The 8,544-nt window shown below is 48.8% G+C and overlaps 1 long non-coding RNA gene across 2 annotated transcripts; it reads left to right on the forward strand.

Annotated features, from left to right (window-relative positions):
* The first annotated feature begins 768 nt into the window (after nucleotides 1-768).
* Nucleotides 769-8,100, forward strand: LOC129485687 (uncharacterized). 2 transcript variants are annotated; one of them, XR_008658770.1, is made up of 3 exons: nucleotides 769-942; nucleotides 3,357-3,476; nucleotides 6,071-8,100. It is a non-coding gene; the product is annotated as an uncharacterized lncRNA (long non-coding RNA). The 2 variants fall into 2 exon arrangements; XR_008658771.1 differs by having other exon boundaries at nucleotides 6,245-8,100.
* The last annotated feature ends 444 nt before the right edge of the window (nucleotides 8,101-8,544 follow it).

The following is an 8,544-nucleotide window of genomic DNA, read 5'->3' on the forward strand; positions in this document are numbered from 1 at the left end:
AAAAACCCAGATGTCCAATAGTAGGAAATTAGTTAAATTGTGGTGCATCCATATGGTAACTAAATTATCCTAGAGAGAATGTTTAATAAGGTAAAAAATACTCATAACAATGGATGAAGGTGACCCAACTTTACTTTTTAAAATATTTGCATGAAAAACGTTTAGAGATGTATTCACCGAAATTTAAATCAATGATGGTTCTTTGAGTTGTAAAATTAAAGGTAATTTGTATTTTTTTCTTTTTATTCATCTGTCATTTTGAAATTTTTTATAATGAACAGGTATTACTTCAGAGACCAGAAAAACATGAAAAGTATTCAGTTAACCACTAAAGAGAGACATTAGATGGGTAAAGGTCAGTGGTTTCCCACTGCTCAGAGTATCAAGGTCAGATTTGCTCACCTGGGTTGGCCCCCACCTGCTACCCCAATCCCCTCTCTCATTATGCCTCTACCAGCTCTCTCAGCTCTAGCCATGTAGGTCTCCAGGTCTTTTGTCATTTTCCTGCCACCACAGAGCCTTAATATGGTAAATTGTATTATTTTTTTCAATTGTTCATTCCCACCTGTAAGGGAAATGGCTGCACTTCAGTCAGGAGTAGGCCAGGGCAGCCTTTTGGTGCAGCATGACTCAGCAGGTTTGGAGTGCGGGCACGCAACCCCTCCACACATTATGTAACCATTCCATGTGAGGTGCATTAGGTAATCACCCATGTAAGCTTGTGCTTGGCTTGGAGCCAGTATTGTCAGTAAAAAGTATAATTACCCTGCTAATGCTATACTTATGGCTTGCATCCAGGCTCTCCTGTGCCCAGAGAGAGAATAAAGCCATGTTGAAACTGTCCACAATTCCTCAAGTGTTTTTCCAGCTACCCGCCACTCGCCTGACTCCCTTTGGACCTCAGTTAGAACCTGACATTTGGCGTCATGAACAGATCCTGAGGTGAGTGAGCCTTTGATCCCCACAGATTCCGGGTTGGCCATGTGGCTGCAACATGGGTTGTCATACCCAGCGGCAGCTATGCTGCTCAGATGAGCTCTGGTGGAAACCTGGGCAGCAGTAGATGGGTCCTTCATGAGCATGGAGAAGGTGCTTATGCAGCTGGAAGCACAGAGCACCAAGAAGGAGTGAGCTTTTGCTGGCAGAGTTGGATGGCATTTTTGACTGTGCTAAGAGAAGTACACACCAAGTCCCTGAGGGGTAAAGCACAGGTAAGGGCCCTCCAGGCACAGATCGGGCACCTGGAGGCCCAGCTACACATCTCAGAGAAAGAGTTAGAAGCTGCCATGAATGAGAAACTCCAGGAGCAGGCATGATGCTTGGAGGCCCAGCTATAGAGCTTGGTAAAGGAATTAGAGGCTGCTGTGAATGCAGGCCTGGGTCCATCATCTTGGCCGGAGACCCCCCACTTGGTCTGATACAAAGGAGGAAGAACCCCCATTGCGGGCTCTCCCAGTGGTCCATCAGAAGGTAGATCATGAACAGCCATTGAGGCCGCAAGGGCATGCTCAGGGGAGTCCCTGAGCTGTAATATGAAATACTTTATATACTGCCTATACCCCAACTGAGTTGCAGGAATTAGGCAAGCAGTGTCGCCAGTATCCAGAGGAACCTCTGTCCACCTGGATGCTTCATCTGCGGGACGAGGGAGCAGATAATATCTCCTGTTCCGCCTCTGAGGTGGAAAAGCTGGCCTCTATCATGACTCACCCCTCCCTCCATCAGCAGTTGCAAGTGAGCAGGCAGTTGGTGCAAGGGCAAGGTGACCACACCCTGATTGAGTGGCTATGGGCAGCCATACAGACTGTGCGGATCGATGCCGATGAAATACCCCAAACCATGAGTAAATGGCAGTTGTATGTTGATTTGGTGCAAGTCATCTGGGAGATGGGTATGCAGCAGGCTGTTTGACCTAAATACCCAGGGGCCTGATGATGAATGTTTCACCTCCCACATGAGGGATCTTGTGTTGGGTTCTGTGCCCCCGAGTACCTTTAGCTCGCTAGCTGCTGTCCTCACCCCAGACGTAGGGCACCGCATACGTGGAGTGACCACTGCTATGGTGGCTCTCGGGGAAGCAGAAGGCTGCCGGTGGGACCAAGGGGTCTGCGCCATACAAAAGGGAAAGATGCCCTGCCTTCCGGGGGCACCCCATGGGAGAAAAGGGGGCTCCAATGACTGACACACTCACATATGTGGGTAGATTTGATTTTGGCCAGGGTTGACCAAGAGAAAATCGATAAGCAGACCAATGAAGTTCTCTTAACTTTCTGGAGACAGTTATCTCTGAAGCAGCAATTCCAGAAAATGCCCAAGGGGGATAAAGATATTGCTGCGCGACCAGGTCCCACCCAGGCATTTCAGCTCAAAAACTACTTGCTGCAGCCGGGCAGAAATCTAGAGCCTTTTCTGTTTGATTAGGGAACTGGCAGAGGCACCCAGCTTGGGGGGAAATCAGATGACTGGAGGCCACATATGGAATTAGGGATCCACTAGTCCCCCACCAAAGTGTAGTGGGTGCTGGCACTGCTGGATACTGGTGCAGACTGCAGCCTTGTTTATGGGAACCTGGATAAGTTTCCTGGCAAACCTGCTTACACTGACAGTTATGGAGGCCGGTCAGTGAAAGTGAAACCTGTATCTCTGTACCTCGGCATTGGCCACTTGGCTCCCCATTTATATACTATGTATGTCTCTCCCATTCCAGAATACATTCTGGGGGTGGACATTTTACATGGCCTGGTGTTACAAACCATGGCCAGGGAATTCAGACACCAAGTGCATGTGGTGAAGCTGGTGCTGTGCAGACATACACATCACTAGCCTCAGGTCCTGCCACAACTCCAACGAGTTACTTCCACTCATCAATACCATTTGCCAGGTGGGCATACAGAGATAACTGAGACAACTAAAAAGCTGGAGGAGGTGCAGATAGTGCGTGGCACCCACAGCCTCTACAATTCTCCAGTGTGGCCAGTTGGAAAGCCTGATGGAACTTGGCAGATGACAGTGGACTATCGAGAACTGAATAAAGTAACACCCTCTTTGCATGCAGCTGTACTATCAATCATGGATTTGATGGACCATTTGAGAATGGATTTGGGACAGCACCACTATGTAGCGGACTTGACCAATGCATTTTTCTCCATAGACATCACTCCAGAGAGCCAGGAACAGTTCACCTTCACGTGGGATAGGCAACAATGGACTTTTAGTGTTGCTGCAGGGCTATGAGCATAGCCCTATCAAATGTCATGGTCTAGTTGCCGCAGATTTAGCCACGTGGCAATGTCCCGAATGGGTCCACCTATTCCATTATATTGATGATATTATGTTAACTTCTGATTCTCTTGCAGATTTAGAAGCAGTGGCACCCTTCTTGTGGCAACATTTGGCTGCATGTGGTTGGGCCATCAACAAATCCAAGGTCCAAGGGCCTGGATTATCTGTGAGATTCCTGGGAGTTAACTGATCAGGTAAGACAAAGGCCATCCCAGAGGCTATCGTTGATAAGATTCAGGCCCTGGTGTGTGATGTTCCCCTTCCTGTGTCCATGTGTTCTCATTGTTCAATTCCCACCTATGAGTGAGAACCTGCAGTGTTTGGTTTTTTGTCTTTGCGACAGTTTGCTGAGAATGATGGTTTCCAGCTTCATCCATGTCCCTATAAACGACACGAACTCATCATTTTTTATGGCTGCATAGTATTCCATGGTGTATATGTGCCACATTTTCTTAATCCAGTCTATCATTGTTGGGTTGGGGGGAGGGATAGTATTAGGAGATATACCTAATGCTAAATGACGAGTTAATGGGTGCAGCACACCAACATGGCTCATGTATACATATGTAACAAACCTGCACATTGTGCACATGTACCCTAAAACTTAAAGTATAATAAAATAAATAAATAAAATAAAGAAGATTCAGGCATATCCCCAGCCCACCATGGTGAAGTAGCTGCAAACTTTTGTGGGCCTCCTGGGATATTGGCAGGTATTTGTGCCCCATTTAGCTCAAATGATAAAACTGTTGCATCGGTTAATAAAGAAGGGAGCTACCTGGGACTGGGATGATGCCGCTTAGACTGCCTCCCTGGCAGCCACATGGGCTATTCAGCAGGCGCAAGCCCTACTAGTAGTTGACCAGGGGTGGCCATTTGAGCTGGATGTGCATGTGACCACAGATGGTTCCGAGTGGGACCTGTGGGACTGCATGGAGTGCTTGAGAACTCCAGTAGGCTTTTGGTACCAACTGTGGAAGGGAGTTGAGCTCCAGTATTCCTTGATAGAGAAACAGCTAACAGCTATATATGCCACCCTTCAGGCTTGTGAAATTATGACAGGACAGGCTGCAGTCATCATGTGGACAACTTACCCGATAGTGGGATAGGTGCAATCACGGATAATGACCCCCCAGACTGGGACAGCACAGACATCCGCTTTAGCAAAGCTGGGCATCTACTTGGAGCAGCAGAGTACACTGAGTACACGTGTCTTAGCAGCAGAGTTGCAAGAGGTCTTGGGGCCTGTAGTCCTACTGCAAGATAAGGCCATGGGGCCTGAAGCACCCCTAGACCCTGAGCCTTCACTGTTTAAGGAAGGGCATTCCCCCATTCCCGATGGGGTATGGTACACAGATGGATCTAGCCAAGATGCTGTTGCTGCCTGGACCGCTGTTTCAGTCCAACATAGTACTGATACCATATGGTTTGAAACCAGGTGTGGACAAAGTAGCCAATGGGCTGAACTCAGAGCAGTGTGGATGGTGATCACCAAGGAGGTGACACTGTGGTAATCTGTACCGCTAGCTGGGCAGTCTATTGAGGCTTAACCTTGTTGTTAACTACATGGAAAATAGAGAAGTGGCTAGTCGGCCACTGACCCATTTGGGGCCAAGCCATGTGGCAAGACCTCTGGGAAACGGGTCATCAGAAAAAGATAACTAGTTATCATGTGTCAGACCATATGCCTTTTGCCACCCCTGGCAATGATGAGGCAGATGCCTTGGCCAAGATCCAATGGTTAGAGTCGGCACCTACATGAGATATGGCCTTGTCGCTACACTGGAAACTGGGACACGTCGGGGGTAAACTTATGCAACAGGTCAATAAGCATTGGGGTCTGTCCCTGTCCACACAAGACATTTGGGAGGCTTGTCAGAAATGCCCAGCATATGCTCAGGCATACCCTTAACAGAGGCAGCTGCCCAGTGTTACACAGGTAATGACAGGGCAAGTGTCCTTGACTAGGTGGCAAGCAGACTACATCAGGCCACTGCCAAAGTTGCAAGAGTATACACATACACTAATAGCTGTGGGCATGGCCACAGGCCTGTTATTCACCTACCCTTGCAGGGTGGCCAACCAACGGAACACCATCTGGGCCCTGCAACACTTATGTGCCCTGTATGGTTATCCTCTGGCCATTGAGAGTGATAGGGGAGCATATTTCACTGGACAACAGGTACAACAATGGGCACAACCAATGGACATAAAGTGGGGATTCCGTGTGCCATACAACCTGCAAGCTGTGGGTATGATTGAACGATATAATGAGCTCTTGAAGAATAGGTTATGCTTGCATGTCACACCTCCATCTTTTTGGGGCCGAAGTTCAAGGTTGGACCTGGTGCTCCAAACCTTGAATGAACAGCCACGGAAATGTGGCTGGTCCGGTCCTGGTGAAGGCTTTGTTACACTGGGCTGCCCACCCCAAAACCACAGTTGCAGATACACACCAAGAATTACCTGCTCCAACCAGGTATGGGGACGAATGGAAACCTGTTGTTGCCTGCTCCTGTTGCCTGCCCCAACGGCCCCTGAAGGCAGGGGAACAGAAATCCTGGCTTTGGCCATGGACCCTCCAAGACCCCACCGCCAGTGGTTGGCCATCATAGCTCTCTGTGAGGAGGGCCTACATTATGACTTGCATGTCACTCCTTGGGTGTTCAATACATGGCCCCTGCGGTTGACTGCTCATAGAGAAATGGCTAGGGAAGGAACCCTTCTCCAGGGGACATATGTACTGTCTGTGTGGCCTATCATGTGCTTCCCTGTGACTTTGGCACAGATACAAGACTCAAAGGAACCATAGGGAGCTGATAAAGTGTGGCACCATCTCCCAGGGCAAAAGCCCCTGGCATCTGCATTGTTATCCAGAGATGAAAGGTTAGACTGTATTTTGCCTGAGGGACGTGAATTAACTCTGTTAGTACCTGTGCCTGCTCTGTCATTTCGACCGTAGGTTAACATGCTCCAACTGCATTGTGGACTGGGCCCACACCTTCACTGAGGTGACTAATGTTTCCAACTGTTGGATCTGCACCATCCTTCCAGGAGCAGCTGCTGATGGCTTGCCTTGGCACATACATTCAGCATCTGCAGAGAACTGGACGTGGCTGGAGACTTTGAGTCCCATGGCCGACACCTGGAATGCGACAGGGCAAGCTGCAGACAAAGGATGCCGCAAGATCCACAGCATGCCTGCCCCCTGTCTTGCCTGTAGCATTTATGATGGGAGGGGCTGGCTAGTGGGGAAATATGTAGTGCCCCTAGCTCAGGGACGGCAGTGCATAGAGCAACACTGGGGTAACACCACTGTGGGATGGCTACCCTGCAGGGCCTGTGTAAACATATCACATGTCACCACACCGAAGGTATGGCAGAACATGCGGCCCCACCCAAGGTCAGGCCCTGATGGATTTTATGACCCCTGGGAGTTTATGGGTCGTTGAGGACACAGGGTGTCCTTACCTACCAGCAGACTGGCCTGGACGTTGTACCTGAGTTTGGCCTTATGTACCTGGCACTGTTCTCCCTGCTTTGCCCAGATGCCAGAATAACTGGGAGGTGCTATGCTCTCACTTTTTGTGAGTGCGACAAGGCCCCTGGTGGTTCTTCACCTTGGAAGTGACTATCCCTGGAGTGGGTGTCATAACTGTAAAAGCAGAAGTTACTGCTTTTGCAGAGCACACCGCTCAGGCTCTGAATCACACCCGAGGGGCCCTCCTCCTGTTAATGGATGCAGCTGATCAGATCAGAAAGGTGGTGTTGCAAAACCGAATGGCCTTAGACATAGTAACTGCTGCCCAAGGAGGCATCTGTGCCCTTTTAGGATCACAATATTGTACCTTTATCCCTGACAATCAGCAGAACATAACAGCAGCCCTTCAAGGGGTCTCATGGGGGAATAATTTTCTAGGGATCCTTACTGATGACCCCCTGCAGAGACAGAGGGGCCTCCCTAGGCTCTGGCCTATGCTGGGCCCCAATAGTTATAAATAGCATAACTGGGATCCTAGTAGCTGTTGCTCTCTGTATTGTTGTTGTGGGTTATAGATTCAGGGCTCTGCCCTATAGGCACATGTCTCTGCCTGGAGGACACTCTTGGCCTAGGGAGTGGAGGGTAAGGGAAATGGCTGCACTTTAGTCAGGAATAAGCTGGGGCAGCCTTCCAAAGCAGCATAACTCAGTGGGTTTGGAGCACAGGTGCACAGCCCTGCACATTATGTAAGCACACCATATGAGGTGCATTAGGTGATCACACACATGCGCTCATGCTTTGCTCAGAACCACTATTATCTGTAAAAAGTATAATTACCCTGCTGAAACTGTACATATGGCTCACCCCCAGGATCACTCATGCCCAGACTCACTCGCACTTAGAGAGTAAAGCCATGTCAAAACTGTCTATGAATCCTTGAGTGTTTCTCCAGCTACCCGCCACTCACCGCACCAACTCCCCTTGGACCCCAGGTAGAACCTGACACCACCCCTTTCCCTGTAAGAGGAGTGCATTCCTGCCCACTGCCATGCAGCTTTCTATGTCCCCAATGGGAGGCCCTTGCATCCCTGTCCCATCGGCTTTCGGCTTTGACCAAAGGAACAAAAGCAGACATGACAGAGGCCACATCCAAGTAGAAACTCTAAGAGGCAGAACAAGTGTCCACAGTACTCCTGGTCTTTCTTTCTGCTATGAGAATAGCATATCCCACTTAGGAAGCTGTTCCTTCAGCTTAAGTCCCTGAATGGGAAACTGCTGCAGCCGAAGAGAGCTTCAATCAATGCATAGCCTCCCTTTAATAAACCTTGTGGTAGAAATTTCTCAGATTTGGAGATCATTTGTTACTGCAACAATACTGACCACTACACAGGGTGCATGATGTTTCTCTATCTGGAACAACCTGACGCCAACCCAACTCCTTTGCATCATTAACTCCATCCCAGTTCTAATCTGACTCTTTGACCTGGACAAATCTCTTCACGTGCTTTCACAGCCCTGGGTATCTTTCCTCCTTAGCATTTATCCCAACTGTCATTTCACCACTTGTATGTGATTATTCAATCAATATCTGCTGTGGTGTAAACTCCTAGAGTCAGCACTTTGCCCAAAACCACACAGCTGAAAGCTGGTGGAGCCAAGGACTTGAATTCCAGCAGTCTGGTAACAAAGTCTGTATTTGTAACTACTAGACTAGGCTGCCATTAATTTCATCTGATGAACAGTACAATCAGAGAGCAGGTGATAATTACTGGGGAAAAAAA

Source organism: Symphalangus syndactylus, chromosome 7, assembly GCF_028878055.3.
Source record: "Symphalangus syndactylus isolate Jambi chromosome 7, NHGRI_mSymSyn1-v2.1_pri, whole genome shotgun sequence".
Lineage (NCBI taxonomy): Eukaryota > Metazoa > Chordata > Mammalia > Primates > Hylobatidae > Symphalangus > Symphalangus syndactylus.